General features: G+C 33.7%; 1 protein-coding gene across 2 annotated transcripts in view; it reads right to left on the bottom strand.

The window, feature by feature from the left end:
* The window catches only part of LOC118197801 (uncharacterized), a 109,228-nt gene extending 97,628 nt beyond the window's left edge, over nucleotides 1–11,600 (bottom strand). For both annotated transcript variants that reach the window (XM_085813607.1, XM_085813608.1), the window contains exon 1: nucleotides 11,299–11,600. The gene's annotated coding sequence lies outside the window, so the exon portion shown is untranslated. The remainder of the gene's footprint in view (nucleotides 1–11,298) is intronic.
* Nucleotides 11,601–17,454: the final 5,854 nt, after the last annotated feature.

The raw sequence follows: 17,454 nt of genomic DNA, 5'->3' as shown, positions 1-17,454 counted from the left end.
GTAAGCCAAATTTTCATAATGTGTTACTAATACAGGAATAATTATTTTCTGTAAAAATAAATGATAAAATCCTTAAATGTCAACCAGTTATTCCTAATTTTCCCTTAAGGTGTCGAGACGTCCCTGAACGACCTTATATATTGCTACTCTATTACCCGGCACGGTGAATTCAGTTTTTTTTTTATTCTTATATGTTGGCAAATTGCGCATTTTTTGCCTTAAAATTCCTCTTGAGGTTTTGATGCCTTTAGTTAATCTGCATGCAATAGTTATAGAATTATCAGCAATTCAAAAGTTATTTAAGTGCTTCTAAGCCTAACGTATGTATGTATATGAAACAAAGTAGCCGTAGAACGTTGAAATTTTATATATCTGACTGGTATAACATGTACTTATGCACAGCCCTTTTTCATTGCAGACTCTTCAAGTCTCTCTTTCTCTCTCTTTATATATATATATATATATATATATATATATAATGTTGTATGAACTTAAATCCATTTAATATATATACCCATTCTGTTACCCGGCTCGGTGAGCTCAGTTTTTTGTTCCAATATGTTGGTATGTGTATTTTTTGCTTTAAAAGGGGATTAAATTATCTAGTTTCTATGTTGCGGTTAAGGTTTTTATACTTTTAGTTAATCTGCATGCAAAAGTTGTAAAATTATTAACAGTATTATAAAGTGTAAGTAGTAAGTTAAGCCTAACGAACCGCCATTTGTTTACATTTGAAACTCAGAAGACTACTGAATTCAGTTTCTGCACCTTCACTGTCTTTTTGCCGAGTGGGACCAAAAGTAAACCGGACTAAAACGGGTTTTGTGGCTAGAAAAATCTGCCTTCTAAACTAAAATTCTTGCCCAGTGGCCGAATTTTTGCATAGAAACTCTAATTTTATTATTATTATTATTATTATTATTATTATTATTATTATTATTATTATTATTATTTTCCTTACTATTTTAACTGTATTTGGTCTTTTGCTCTTTCCTGTATTTTACAATTTTTAACGAAGATGTTTTGAGCTTTTGTATGCATCTGTTCTGCCGCAAAGCCAGAACTGAATTAGCTGAATGAGAAATATATATCCAATGAAATTCGAGGAAATAAATTTAAATGAAATGCAGCCAAAAAAAAATTTGCATAATTTAATAGGCCATATAAAGAAGCCATGTGGTGTCCAGAATCAGATTTTTTTAATAATGCTTATCTTACCGTCATGCCTGTTTATTATAATAAATTTATTAATTTATTTATAAACACTATTATTTTCCCTCTGAGTACGGCTTTACAATTACTAATTAACTAAAAATGTTCATAAATCTTTTTTAACAGGTTACCTAAAAATTAAATAGTGTTTTATTACTTTGTGAAATTAAAATTAATATACAAATAGTCACTATCCAGTATTAGGTAAAATATGTGATACATTAAAAATAACACACGTGTTTCACACTGAATTGTTGTCGTGGTTCCAAATATTAAATTTAAAAAGTCTGATGTAGATACCACATGACTTTTTGTATAACCTATTAAATTATACATATTTTCCTATTGCACTTCGTTTAATTCAATTATTCTAACTTGAATAACCGATCTCTCAAGACAAGAGTTAAACTTCTTACAATTTTAGTTTTTCTTAACCTTCTCGAATATAAATATACGAACCGGAAGAAGGTATTAAAAATTAGATTACGCTTTTTGCCAAAAATTAAATTTTATTTATTTATTATTTAATACTGCCAAAACATTTTCTTCTTATGCATTCAAACATTTAAAACACTTCTGTGAGCGGAAATATGACTATACCCAAGATTGTGAAAATATAGGCTGGGTAAGGACTTTTAAGTCGGGTAAAGGGGGTCAATACATATCTACTGTTGATACTGCCAATTGCAATGTAAAAATGAGGTGCACTGCTAGGTATTATAACAGTCCCATATACCAAATTTCAACGTTCTATGGGTAATCATTTTTGAGTTATGCGAGATACGTTCATAAGTACGTACACGCGTCACAAAACATTTATTTTAAATCCATATTACTATGCGCTTTGAGGGGGATAGACCTTTATTCTCTCTGTATGTACAGACGTCATGCAAAAATGTCTTCCAGTTGATTCGGGAATAGCCAAAATGTAAATTTCCGTGGAAATATGATACCCAAAATTTTTCGCGACTACAATACTTCCTTTACTTCGCAGAAGGAAGTTTGAAAATATATTGCAATTACACGGTAATTGTATATTACTTATAGTCACTAGAGCTGCAGATATTTGTTTGCACGTGTTTACAGTTGTCATGACAATACAGGAAGTCAGCTCAGCCAGACTTGAGATAATTACCCAACAAAGCGAACTGCGGCTTCGAAATGGTAAACAGAAGCAGTATAGAAATCCCCCGCTCGCAGAATCAACATTTGGGGGGGGGGAGTTGAAAGACGCTATTTTCACCGTTCTTGATAAAAATCTGGTGACTCAAATTTTAAAAATGTGAAAAGGAAGATCTCGACAAAGGTGCTTAAAAATCAAAGCGAAGCTGGTTTTCTCTAGGTGGACCAACAGCGATCCAAATAGCATTTGATCCACAGGTGAATGTATACTCAATAACCAGTGGTTGGAGCACGTTAAAAACGTATGTAACGAAGGCTATGCCAAATTATGTAAAGAATCAATGTCTGTAGATAAGGAAATTACAAATAACTGGATTTAAAAACGTGGTCTAAAGTAACGCTCGAGATACAGCAAAGTTACAAAACAGATGAGAAAGGAATTTTTTACAAATCAACAAAAACCGTTAGATTCAAATGCGGAAAATGGTGGGCTTAATGCTTTGCTTTTGATCCTGATGCAAAATTAGAAGCGTCATCTGCTAGGATTAAAGAACATTCACTCTGCAAAAATGCGAAAAATGCGTTGTATTCTATTTGCTGTATAATTACTTGCTGTAATATTACAAGCAAATAATATGTAACCGTTACAGATCTATCCTTGGGATTTTACACCAGAAAAATATGTTCTACTTACATAATTACTTGCTGTACTATCACAAGGTAATGATCTATAGCCTTTACATATATAATCCCTATAAATTACAAAGAATGAATCTGTAATTGTTACTTAAATAACACATGACATCCGAGTTTCCATGAGTTTTTCTTTTTTCTTTTTAAATAACCTTGTAATCCCCCCATTCTTCTCTTAGTGCTTGGCACAAAAAATTCGGATTTAAAAATCTGGTGTGAAGACCATTTTTGATTTGATAAGAGATAATTTGCAAAACACTTGCTCCTTAAGGAGAGATGGTCGACCCCATGTTTTATAAAGACATAAGGTCAAACTTCTGAAGAAAATTCAGCACGTTAAAAAAGTTCAGTAGGCACAATAACGTGTCGCTCATAGTTTCATTTTTGTCAAGCAGCTTCCAGCAAAGAAAGGCCTACTAGCGGCCGAGCGGTAAAGTCTCTGAACACTGGTGGTTCGATCCGACGTTCGAATCCTACGAACGGGCTAGAATGGATGAATGGTCCACGAATGGACCTTTTCGTGGTTTTTCTCATGCGTAATGTGTATACGAGCCAGTTTCCCTTAGAAAGCTCTCTCTGAAGACATCCCTTCCCTTAAGCAGATAGCCCTCGAGGACTTTGCCGAAATCAAATAAAGTAATCCACTCCAGCAAAGAAAAGTATCACAGTTCTGTGGTACCGAAGGACCCAGGTTGGAATCCCGGAGAAGACATGGATGTTTGTAAATGTATAGTGTCTTTGCGGCATGAAGGCACTCTAAATATATAACGAGCCGAAAGTCCTTTCGAGAGGTTGGTGGTAGGGGAAGAAGGGGTGGGAGACCATCGAACCATTCGAGCGGAACTGAGCGAAGGACAGGACTTTAATTTTGGCGATGGAGTTGAAAGGTGTTTGCGACACCAGTGTACCTGGGCAGAAACCCTACTTTTTTGTAGAAAGATTGAAAATTTCGAATGATAAAAGGCAGTAACTTAAAAATATATATTATAATTTATTTATTTTTTAATAATTTATAAGTTTACGGTAATAAGTCAAGCTGGGAATGTAAAGCATTATGCTAAGGGAAGATCGAATGGTGAAAAAGCTCGAAGCCGTCGAACTGGTGAACAAGTGAGGTGTGTAACTGTAAGATAAAGCAGGATAAGGCAGTGCAAAACTATCAACGCTCTAAATCCATCAAGAATTACAGCGGGAGCACATATTATATTTTAGTAAGTACATAATCAATTAATGCATAAATGGTTACCAAAATTCATTAAAAATCACTAATTTGTATTAAAATATATAAATTACATTAAAAAACACATATGAGGTTCACACAGAGAAAATTAGTAATAGTATATTAGAATATGTGCAAGGTACCAAGGATGTCAACATGTATCAAAATTACAGGATGTACTTAACTATGGAATTGTATGTGGGAGTAATATTTACATAACATTGCGAACAAAAAGATAAATAAAGTGCATGTAAATATGGTCAGTAGAGTCTATTAATTACTGTGCACAGCACCAAAGATATCCTCAAATATTGAAAAGACAATAAATAATTTGTCTATATAGCATTGGTGGTAGATTGAATCTCTGGTATTTTTGCTGTAACTTTACTAAGAATGTCTCTGAGGGAGATTCCTTCAAACATTTTACCAAATTCTCTGAATAACTTGATGATATCTAATAATACATTGAGACCAGAGTCTCCTGAGTCGCTAGTATTTGTAACATTTTTTTTTTTTTTTTTAACAGCAGGATTGAACCTAGGATTATTAACAGGAGTATTATCTGAATATGATTTGCTTTTGTATTTAGTTGAGCAGGATTTTTAACATCAGATGCATTTTTTGTTACCGGGTTTATATTATCATTAGTTTTCATATTCTTAATATGGTTTTTATACACATTCAATACAGGAAATTTAGGACACCCACGAAAGTTCGCGGTGTGTCCTATTTGATTGCAGTTACAACAGCGTACAGCATCTAATCTTTTAGCAGAGCAATTTTCAGTTTTATGGGGTCCTGCACATTTTACACACCTGGGTTTTAATTTGCATGTGTCAGATGAGTGATGGAAGTGTTGGCAGTTGTGACACTGCACAACACTTCCATTAATAATAAAAGTTTTCACTGTGACATAGAAGTCTAAAAATTTGTAATATCATATATTCTATCAACCCCACTACCTGAACTTGGAATAAGGGCATGGGGACCCCTGTTTTGATTCTGTGCGTACGTGCTACATGGTTAACTCTTCAGAAATATGCTCTATTGGGCAATCAATGGTTAAGCCACCGAAAACAACTTTCACGGGTTTGTCAATTTTGGCTAATACCACATAGTGGTAAATTTTCTTTGGATCTAAATATTAGGTGATAGTTCTATGATCATCTTCAGTACTGGAAAAGATCTTGAGGAAGCCCCCATTAACCTTATCCCCAAGTTCACATTTAGCCTCCTTTCTTAAAATTTTCATAAAATCACTAAATTTGATGTCGGGTTTAACCATGATAGGTCGAATTTTAGGTTTGGCCACATTAATAACATTTTCAGGATCATTTTGAACATCCACGCAGTCATTATCGATTACATTAGGTTCTTTAGTTGACAGCTTTTCAAACTTATTGGTAAGCGGTACAATCAAGATTGCACTTAACAATTTTACAAGGGCGAGCAGGGTTTTTAAGTAGAATAAATTTCTCGTTGTTCTGATCGTTCAGAAAACTTAAACTTCTTAGAAGATCGTCTGGGTTAAGATTTGTTAACATCACATGCATTCACATTATTAGAACTACATGCGCCCTCAATATTACAACCATTTGTTAACATAGAACATTCAGCAATATCACTTTTAACACTTTTTGCATTTGCATTAATCTGATACATGTATTTTTTCACAACTATTTCCCTAAGAGACAAATTAGCATAGTAAGGATTCAGCGCAAAAAGAATCGCACTTATCTTAATAAATATCCATCAGTCCTTCACCGAAAGCACGATGTTTTTCAAAATCCATTTTTAAATGGTTGGTCACTTTTTCTTCAGGAATTAATTAATTTGACATGTTCAAGTCCTCTGCTATTAATCCTGTCCATGAGTAGCGAAGTCCTTTTCCGAATAGGCATCCGTAGTAACAAACACTTGCCAATTTTCATCTAATGTTGAGTTAGGACTTTATTATATAGAGGATCATGCGGACTGTTGCCTGTATGGTGCTCAAGGCTCTTGTCAATGACAGGCGCAATCTTGCTGTCCCTGCCATGATGAATCTCGTGGGCTTGTTCAGATATTACTGTCAGACAAGTGAGATGAGTCGCAACACAATTACAAAGTATTACAGTTCTCGACCATTCCTACTGATGTACAGTTTGATCTCTGCAGATCATTTTCTCTTCCTATGGTTAAGTTTATTCTCAAACATCCTTATTTTAATAGCACTGAAGAGATTCAGAAACCGAAAGTCTCGCGAACGAGCTGGCTGCATTGGCGTTTTCGTAGTTTTCCCCGTCTGTAAAGTGTATACGAGCCAGTTTTCGTTAGAAAGTCCTCCACAAAAGCATACCTTCCCTTAGGCAGATAGCTGTCCAGGCTTTGCCGCAATTACATAAACCAAATCAAAACAGAAACCGAAAGCAGAGATTAAACAGTATTTAAAAAGATGAGTTCTACTTTGGAATCAAACAGCTGTATGAATTACCAAGCATTGTACTAATTTACAAGTATTGTACATTGAAGACTAAATTGTAAGACTGTTGGTTTCTTGAATTTTCAAAATTTTGGATGAACTTGCACTAAAAAATTTTGCTGACGGAGTGGGTAAAAACTATCATCAAAACATATATGTTCAGAAACAAAGATTTTTCATAGATGGTATTAAAATGGGGTTGTATGCTTAATTTCTGAAAGGTCTATTGAATAACTATGAATGAATTTTATGTAAAAAAAGGTGATATATCGAAATACTTTAGTCTTTTGTGCAAAAATATGAATGCATACAACGTGTAAATTTTAGCAGATGTATATATACTGCCTCTATATAACAAATGATTTTAACTTTTTTTAGTATTTTATAACAAGTGAAAGGTTTGCATATATAAAATGGCTTTGCATACATCAAGTATTATATATATATGAAGAAACGGTTTTGTAAAAATGAAGTTCGTATATTCAGCAAGACAGTTAACTAAGCCTAAAAATTATACATTTGGGTGATAAATATTGGCTTATATTCAAATCAATGCTGTATTTTATACATCATTAAATAAATGAAACTTTAACTAATTGCTAAATTACAGTAGTTAATCTACAGTGTTTCTTTATATATGTGTTATCGACAAAGTATGAGAATGAATTTCTTATGCATTAAAATTTAGAGAAAAGGCTATATATATATATATATTAATAGCATAAAACCATTATGCTTCTTAGAAGTGTATACTAAGGAGAAAAACATTATCTTATATTCAGGTCAATGCTACAGTTTTATACATCATTTAATAAATTAAACTTTAATTACCCGTTAAATTTCATTCATTAATAAATGAAACTGTAATACAAACTACAATAATTATTTATATATATAGGTTACAGGGAGAGTATAAAACGTCTGCATTCTATAGAATACTTAGTGCCTGGCGTTTTTAGGCAAAGTGAGAAATATGAGAAGTATTATATACTTGACCTAAAGGCAGATCATATAGTACCTAGCATTCTATAGAATGACAAATACTCTTTTGGCAAAATATGGAAAAAGGTTAAGACTATTATTTAAAAGAAATGCATTCCTCAAAAATACAAATGTTACTTTGAGAAAATACTGAAAGAGTGCCATTAAAAATATTTATTCAAAACACATAAAAAAATGGAAGTTGTACGAAACAAAATTTATGCCTTTCCTGTTAAAGAAAGCAAAATTTTCGAATAAAAAATAAGAAAAAATTAACCTATTTGCTGCAATATGGAAAGCCTGAAATACATTTTGAATTCACTTCATTTCTTTTTTCACACAAAGATATTTCATATTTCGGCACTTTCTTTTATACATATACTTGTATAAAACTTTCTTTTATACATATATTATTCTTTTATACATACAAATCCTTCGCCTCTGCCATTGGACTGAGCAACTGCAACTGACTAGAGAGGAATTTCGTGGTCAGGAATATCTTCAATTCTAAGCAAGTCCTTAAAACATAAAATTAACTATGATCTCGTATCTAATTGTTTCAAAATTCTTTCAGAAGCTTTAAGTCGGTAGAGACTACCCTTCCTCACTGTCATTACAACTGCCAAATATATTGCACGAATTATTGCATGCTTTCTCGAAGCATTGTATATGTTACCGACAAAGTTTGAAATCCGGCATTCTATAGAATGCCTAGGCATTGTATGTAAAGCCTAAATATAGCCGGCAGTGTATGAAGCGATTCATATTTCACACATTTCCTAGGCATTCTATAGAATGCTCAATGAGAAACAGGCAAAGTGTGAAATACATCTCCGATTCGTTTCAAATACCACGTGTATTTCCAATTGATTCAATATTTCACACATTCCGTTTTGGTTCAGGAGCGATGCGTTGCCGAAGCTCTCTTGGGTACCCGCGATGATTTCGCTATCCCAGTATAACATGGAATTTAAAGATTTTCGAACACATGTGAGTTCATAATTCTCTTGTGGTTCGGTGAAGTCCGTAGAAAATATGGAAGAAAGGAATAAAATCATGTCGAGGTAGAATAAAGAGTCCAACGTCGTAGTCCATCAAGTGATGTATGCGAACACAAAAGATACTCAGTTCAAATCATCAATTGTTGCAGCAAGTCCAAATCAGACATAAGACACTGTGAGGCGTTGAGTAATGGGCGAATCAACAGATAAGCAGGTTTACAAAGATATGCCAGTTTTAGTCTGTCATAATAATAGCGGTAAAGAAGCAGACATAGAAAGGAAACATGAGAGGTATAACAAGGTAAGTGTGGGGTGAAACCTTTTTTGTGTGTGTTTAAAGGAAACCAGTAATGCGCTTGGATGCAAAAAATATCGTCAAAAAATTTACACTTTCTGTGGCCATACTAGTAAAGATGACGAAATGGATATTTTGTGCACCCTTTTGTTTCAAAACTGAAAATGCTATTGAAGGTAAAATAAATTCTAAAATTAATCTGGAAGTACAAGCCCAAAAAGTGAAAATGAATTCGAAAAAACATTTTCTAACTTTGTCCCTACTTCTTTAGGAACTACTCTGAGAGTTCCTATTCCTGACATCGACAAGGGGCGAGGTGATTCACGTACATATATTGGCATATTTTATATCCCATAGAATGCCAGCGTCTTTGCCGGCGGCACGTATAATAAATAGCCTTATCAGGTCCTTTTTTCATACTTTGCCTAAATAGCATATAATTCTATAGAATGCCTATTGTACACAATGCCTAGGGAAAATATGTAATAATTCTCATATTTCATATTTTGCCTATAAACGTCCAGCATTATATAATGCCTAGGCATTCTATACAATGCCTGGGGAAAGAATGTAATAATTCTCATATTTCATACTTTGCCTAAAAACGTCCAGCATTATACAGTGCCTAGGTATTATATACAATGCCTGGGGAAAGAATGTAATAATTCTCATGTTTCATACTTTGCCTAAAAACGTCCAGCATTATACAATGCCTAGGGAAAGAATGTAATAATTCTCACATTTCATATTTTGCCTATAAACGTCCAGCATTATACAATGCCTAGGGAAAGAATGTAATAATTCTCACATTTCATATTTTGCCTATAAACGTGCAGCATTATACAATGCCTAGGGAAAGAATGTAATAATTCTCATATTTTATACTTTGCCTAAAAACGTCCAGCATTATACAATGCCTAGGCATTCTATAGAATGTTGGCGTTTCATATTTTGCTGATAACATATATAATACGAACATGTATATCATACTTTTCCGGTTTGTCATTTGGCATTAGAATGTCTAGGCAAAGTGTGAAATGTTTAAGCATTTCATACACTGCCGGCTAATTTCGGCATCATATAAAATGCCTAGGCACTCTATAGAATGCTGGATTTCATGCATTTCCGGTAACATATACATTAATGTATAATTGTAAGGAAACATTGTTAGCCATTCTAGACGTACTTATATAATAATTCTGTATCTAATTCTAGGTGACAGTACTTATGTATAGCATTCCTTAAATGAACAATAATCCATACTATTCTATAAAATAATACTATACGCTAATTCGTACTATTCTATATAATAATAACAAGCATTAATCTATGCCATTCCACATAATAATACTATTCATTCATGCTTTCCGTTATATAATTAATAATCCATATCGTTCATTATTATAATATCTCTACAATAACGATGTTTAATCCGTAATAATGCATATTATTCTATATAATTTACCAAAAATTAATCCATGCCATAACAGTATTAATAGACACCGTCTAAATAATAATGCTTATAAAATAGATTTCTTGATTAGTGCCTCTGTAATAGCTCATTTGACACAATTTTTATGTATGCTTGCCATTATAGAATTAATCCATATCGTTCAAGATTATAATATCTCTACAATAATTCTATTTAACTCCTAATAATCTATATCATTCTGCATAATCATACCAGCCATTAATCCATACCGTAATAGTATTATACCATTCTAAATGATAATATTTATAAAATAGATTTCTTGATTAGTACCGATATAACAGCTCATTTTATGCAATTTTTATGTAACAATACTATCCATCAATGCCTGCCGTTAAAGAATTAGTCCATATCGGTCAGGATTATAATATCTCTACAATAATTCTGTTTAATTCGTAATAATCTATATTATTCTACATAATTATACGAGCCATTAATCCATACTGTAAAAGTATTAACTGATAGCATTCTAAATAATAATACTTATAAAATAGATTTCTTGATTATACAATAGTTCATTTTACATTCGTTACAAGTTTTACGTTGTCTTATTTTTACCGGATGAAACAATTTTAAGCCATGATATCTAGTATGAATTGTAATAGACAAGGACTGAGTCTTAAGAATTCGAAAACAAAATATTCTGAATGTTTGTTTCGAAAACTGTAAAGCGAAGGGAATGGAATATTTTGGTCTTATAAACTCCATTACGACTACGCTTTGAAATAAACGCCATTTTAAAGGAGACCTCTTTTTAAGCATGGTAGATAAGATCAGCATGAGGTATCCAGATAGCGATATTCTGATTAAAAAAAGAGCTCTTACCTGACGCTGCAGAGGACACAAATGATATGCCCTTCTCCCAGCTCTAATCTTATTCTAACTGATATGACTATCAGCTTCCACAGTTGTTACCAATTGTAACAGTTTCTTTTGAATAAATCCATGAGACCATTCCACGCAACATGCGCCGAACCTTGCCCCGACGGAGTTTGAAATTGGAAACGTAGGATTGACATTTGTGGTGCGACTTAAATATTCCAGTCAAAATATTTTTTGCCCTCGAAAGAAGCGAGAAGAGTTGGCAGTCGGGTTTGTTGGCAGCAAGGCGACCGCGACATCGTGGCAGTATCAGTAAAAAGGGACTTTGGCCTGTTTGTGCACACCTATGTGGGGTAGATAATGGTGGACAAAAGTCGCCTCTTGCTTGCGACAGCGTCATTTTGTGACTGTTCGCCTTGTCTTGTTTGAGAAGAAAGAATGGGAAAGCATGGTTCATTTGGTAAAGGGGAGAATTTATTCATTTTAAATGCCATCGGCATTAGGAAGTTAAAAGACGGTAAACTGTGAGTAACGCATGAAAAAGAAAATTCGTGGAAGTAAAATGTATTTGCAATTAAATAGATGAAAAACACGAAATTATTTTACACAGGAGTTTCTCTGGTACAGTATGCGCCGGTTAATGCGATCGCGGTTAATGCTATCATTCGGATATTGTATTCGAATTGCTGAAGCCAAGTCCGTTTCTACACAAAACACGGATAAAACACCGCTTATTGTGACCGACAATTCGGTTAATGATATAAAAATATAGAAAAAATAGAATGAATTTTTTATTTAAACCGAAATTAGTTCTCCAAATAAAGTCAAAAAGAAAAATAACAGAAAAAAAAAAAAAAAGAAAAAAAAAAAAAAGAAACGTTTCGGATTTTAATGGTCGCTCAAACAGGCTTTTCAAAAATATATATACCCCCACCTAGTCTCTTCTCAGTTTATCACATCAGTGCTCAGTTTTCTTACTAAGAACTAACTTTACAAAACTTCTTTTAGTTTTTTTTTTTTTTTTTTTTTTTTTTTAATTAAAGTTTTTTTTGTGTTTACTTTATTTATTAAATATTACGTTCTTGGCGCTTAGGCCACATAAAATTCGATTCAATGGCAAAATCACAAAGTATTTAAAAACAGCATATCTTAACAGTTTACAATAAACCAGGGTTTCTTAAACTGTGGGTCGCGACACCCAAAGGGGTCGTAGGACCCGCAACAGGGGGTCGCCAAAAATTTTAGCAGTTTTGATATTTCTTTAACTTATTATAACAATTTTACGCCCGGTGGCGCAGTGGCTAGCGCATCGCACAGCAGTACCACAGGTCCGGGGTTCGATTCCCGGGCTAGGCAAGATCGATTCAGCCTTTCATCCCTTAATTTCCATAACTTGGGTCGATAAAATGAATACCAAGTTCGCTTGGGGACTAAACACTGGGGGTCCTGCGACAAGCTGACCATTTGTTCAGGGCCCGTGCTTACGCACCCCGGGGCCCACGGTGAAGAAAGCAGATTTCGGGCACTGCAGCCCTTGGCCGATTAGACCCCGTTCAGACGAGGGCATAAGGGGCATGAGTGGTTAAAGCCGAGCTCTGTTGCCAAGGCAACCAGTCTCTGCTACGTCACAGAATCTGGTTTAGGACTTGTGGCATAGGGTTCTAAGTTTTTAACTTTACGCCGAGTTTGGGATAAGCCTCGACCAATCAGAGCAAAGCTAAAACGAAGCGGCTTTCTTTAGACGATTTCGCTGTCACATCGAAGGCGACTTTTTTTTTTTTAATATGGAACACATCGTATCCGAACGAAACAATGAGACGCTGTGTATGATCCTATAGATGATTGATCCCATCCAATATTTTTCATTTTATTGTGAAAATTCTTTAAAAAATGCATGACTGCAAAAATTTTATTTTTTCTGTGTAAATTATTATTATTACTTTCTTTCTGTCTAAAAATTATTACTATAATTATTTTCCTGTTTAGTTATTTTTGTATTTAAGAATAATTGTTTTGAAAAAGCTGGAAATATTGTATTGCTATTTGCTTCAAATGCTGATTTTCTTTCCGAACAAACTTCGTGAATTAATTTTACTAAAACATCAAATCAATATCAAGAATCTGCTGGTTTTTTTTTTTTTTTTTTTTTTTTTTTTTTTTTTTTTTTTTAACAGTAAAAATATTACTTTAAAGAAAAAAGGAAAAATTATTTTCACTTATTTAAAAATAGTCACAATAGTCAATTCAATGGTGTAAGCTTTGTATAAGTAATAAAAGATTAATCTTTTGAGAAAATGCTCTTATGAATTCCAAGAAGGAAAAAAATGTAGTAAAATATCCTTAAAACAGTCAACAGTCTAGACAGTTTTATCTCCTGTTGAAGTTCTGTTCTGTTTTTTAATTGCGTTCTCCATGAAAGGTATTTACTTTAAATGAAACTGAATAGCACATATAATTCGTAACATGGACTATAATTTAATGAATAGTATTTATTATTATTATCCACTCTTTATTACTATCATTTGAATGGAATTTTGATCATTAAATTCACGCTATTTCTCTGGTAAAAATTCCTGGATAAGGTATGAATGTTTATAATTTTGATGTATTTGAAGACTTGGGTACCTAAAATTTGTCAATGTGAAATTACTTTTGAGATTTGGTCGTAAATAGAAATGACAGCATATGTTGAAATTAAATTCAGGGATGCGGCTTATACATGCAAATTATTAGAAATAGGTGTATGCAAACAGCTGGCAACACAGCAAAGTGTATTTAATGATTGAGCATAAAATACATTGTTGGGTGAACGTTTCCTAGTATTGTACTAGTTGTGGTTGCTGGTTATTGTGACCAGTTGTGGGATACTAGTACTAGTGATAATTGATACTGGTAGTGCAGCAAACTACTATAGTGATCGACAGGGACAGTGAATAAAGAGTGCTAAGCACACATGTTTCACTGTCATAGAAAATTGAAAATTAAAATAATAATAATAATAATAATGTATGGTAAGTACTGTTTTTAGCTTAACTGCTTTCACACCTGCAAAATGGAAAAATATTATATACAGGCTATCTGTTAGTTATCCTCAAGATTTTTTTTTTAATTAGGCATATTTAGAATATCGTATTTCTCCTAAAAGAAATTATATATAAAAATTGAAGAAGGTTTTATATATATATAAATATGCATGTGCATGTTTATAATATAGAGAGTACTACAGTATATTCCATACTGCTTTGCACAGAAATATATGTGCCAACCAAGTATTGGTCTTTCAAAAAAATATCTCTCGACCATTTCGTTCTTTTTCGTTTTTTACCTTCTTCCGTTGCCTCTTGGCTAATGAGAAGAGCAGATAAAAGATCATTCTGTTGAGCCAGTAAAACTTTGTGGCGAGCCGAAAAGGCCATGACACAACGAAAAAAACAAGCAGAGCGAACGCGGGAAATCAATCGAGCGGGAGAAAAGCGCGGGAAAGTTGTAGACATTCCACGCATGCGCAAATTTAGCTTTTCTCATTGACCACGGCTTACACATCGTTCTCGGAGGTGTGAACGGGTCTCCCGTATTTTATGTTCTTATGACTATGGCTCTATGCGCTTTACGCCCACGTCTGAACGCACCTTTAGGGCTGTTACGCCACAGAGTGTTAGTTTTCGTTATAATAATTTTACAATTACCAAATATTTGTACACAATGTATCTGAAAATAGATAAAGATACGACAATACAGGCAAAGAAAAAAACGAAAACGTTTCGACGCATTCTTTTTATAATATAAACGCTCATTTTATTTGCTTTGCGCATGTGCAAATTTTCACATGTCTTAAAATTAGAAATTAAAGTTAATGACCTAAAACTGCAATAGTATATTACAATACAAGTGAAAAAATTGACATTTGACAGTTCACGCGTGCGTCGGATTTGCGCAATACTTATGGGGTCCCACAAAATTTTTGTAAATATTATGGGGTCCTGGAGGTCGCAAAAAAATCGTAGTGCTAAAAAGGGGTCGCGACCGAAAAAATTAAGAAACCCTGCAATAAACAGTCTCCCACGCTGAAGATAAAAAAATTTTATGCCGTACAGTGTTGTCACTGTTCACTTTGAAAACGTTGAGTTTGCTAATCAAAAATTCGTTAAAGTTTTATAAAATGTAAAATAGATAATAAAATAAATTCATAATTCGGGCTTCCGCGTGCCCATGTACGTTATTCAAAATTGGAGGGCTCTATATACCGTTGTTTTTCACAACGGTAAAGCCTCGTACATACATTCATGCATATTCTTCATTGTTTCATTTCTTCAAATATAATACAGGGCGATGATATTTGGTGGTGAAAATTTGAAAAAGGTACAACGCATTTAAGTGCTTCAACGCTAAATGCCGTTTCGACTTATATCCCATTTGGGATTAAAGCCCTTTTGACCTAATAAATTTTAAAAATTGGCAAAAGGCTGAAAAATATCAACAAGTAAGGAGTTAAATTAATAAACTGTTTTTCCTTTACTCAGTCACTTAAATTATGGGGAAAAGCAATCTTTTGCTTATTAGTTTAGCACAGATTTTTTGGTAACTGTTAATTTTGAAAACGATCAGAAGCAGATCTCGATTCTTAAGACAGAAGATATCTGTCAGGGGCTTTCTGAAATAAATCCAAACACATCACGTAATACGTTTTGGGAAGGATGTGAAGAAGAAAGTGATTAATTCTTTATAAATTGTGATGTAAGGAACGCCCTCAGAGTGTTAAGAATTGACCGAGCATAATAACTTCCAGAAACTTTGTTGTTCCCAATTTCATAAATATACTTAAGAACAATGCCTGCAGACGATTTACTAGTGAGTATTTATTCGTAGTTAAAATTCTGTGAAAATAAATATTTATACGTTTCTACTTATATTTATATTCAATTAGTTAAATTCTAATGCTGGTTTGAAGGATATTTTTTTTCATCGCCTCAATATCATCGAAGTAGCAGCGGGCAAACGGGATCGCATTAAGCGTTGCCTAATGTACGGAACAAGAAATTATACTGAATCCTCTCTTGACGACCACCTCTGAAAATTAATACTATTTCTAAAGATACAAATAAGCAAGGATATTACGCAACACTTCTTCAAAGCGACTACAGAGGGTGTTTACAAATTTTTAGAACGATTTCAGAGTGGTTAAATTGACGCAAAAAAATGTAAAGAGTATTTTATTATTATTCGATCGGATAGCCATTTTCTGTACTTTAAATCTGCATTGGGATTTTCATGGCTTTTCGTATGATTTCCAGTCCTCTTCCATTACTTTCCAGGGTCCAACTATCGTGGTGGGGTTGCGTTTAGAAGGAGTCTCTTTCCAACAGACTAACAGGACAATGGTTCATACATGAAAGGTAAGGGTTTTCAAAGTAATATTTGGAAAAGGTGTATATGCTATAACTATATCCGTGTTCATTTTTTCAAGAATGCAGTGGTACTTCTCAAAGTAAGACTTATTGTTTTGTCTTAATGAAGTTTCAAGTCACTAGGATAAAGAAGTGAAATTTATTCTGTAAAAAAACATTACACAACGAAGGCATGCTACGATGGCGGGAGAAATACCTTATATACTCCCCCTTTCAATGGGCGGCCGGGGATTAGGATACTCAATCGCCAAATCCTGGTGGTGGAGAATCATTATCTACCACCTTTTTATAGTTCGGACGCCACTGTAGAGACATTAGGTATTTTGAAGCAGAAGACATGAAAAATGAGCAACGCCCTCGCCGGGACTCGAACCACTGAAGTCTCGATTACGCGCTGAGCGTGTTGACGACTACACCACGAAGGCATGCTAAGAAGGTGGGAGAAATACCTTATAAAACTTTTTCTTGGTAGCATGCTTAGTTGATTTTGACATATTTGCCTCTCTTTTTATTTTTAATATACTACTATGACAGAATCCTGCAACAATTAGCCTTGCGCCACTATTATTTATGTACTGCTAAGATTCCATACTGGGTTTTAGAAATTTTCCTGCGTTAAGCTACATGCCTGGACAAAAGCTGAAAAGCATTGCGCTTTTCAGCTTTTGTCCAGGCAAGTTTTTGCTTGTTAAGCTGTAAACCTTGGTTTATTATTTTATTTATTATTGCTAAAGACATATTTAAAGACTCTGCA

The sequence above is a fragment of the Stegodyphus dumicola genome, chromosome 3 (genome assembly GCF_044657685.1).
Source record: "Stegodyphus dumicola isolate Sdum_Otavi_A_Nest chromosome 3, ASM4465768v1".
Taxonomy (NCBI): Eukaryota; Metazoa; Arthropoda; class Arachnida; order Araneae; family Eresidae; genus Stegodyphus; species Stegodyphus dumicola.
The sequence above is the reverse complement of the archived record's forward strand: the minus strand, read 5'-3'. Positions and strand labels throughout refer to the sequence as shown.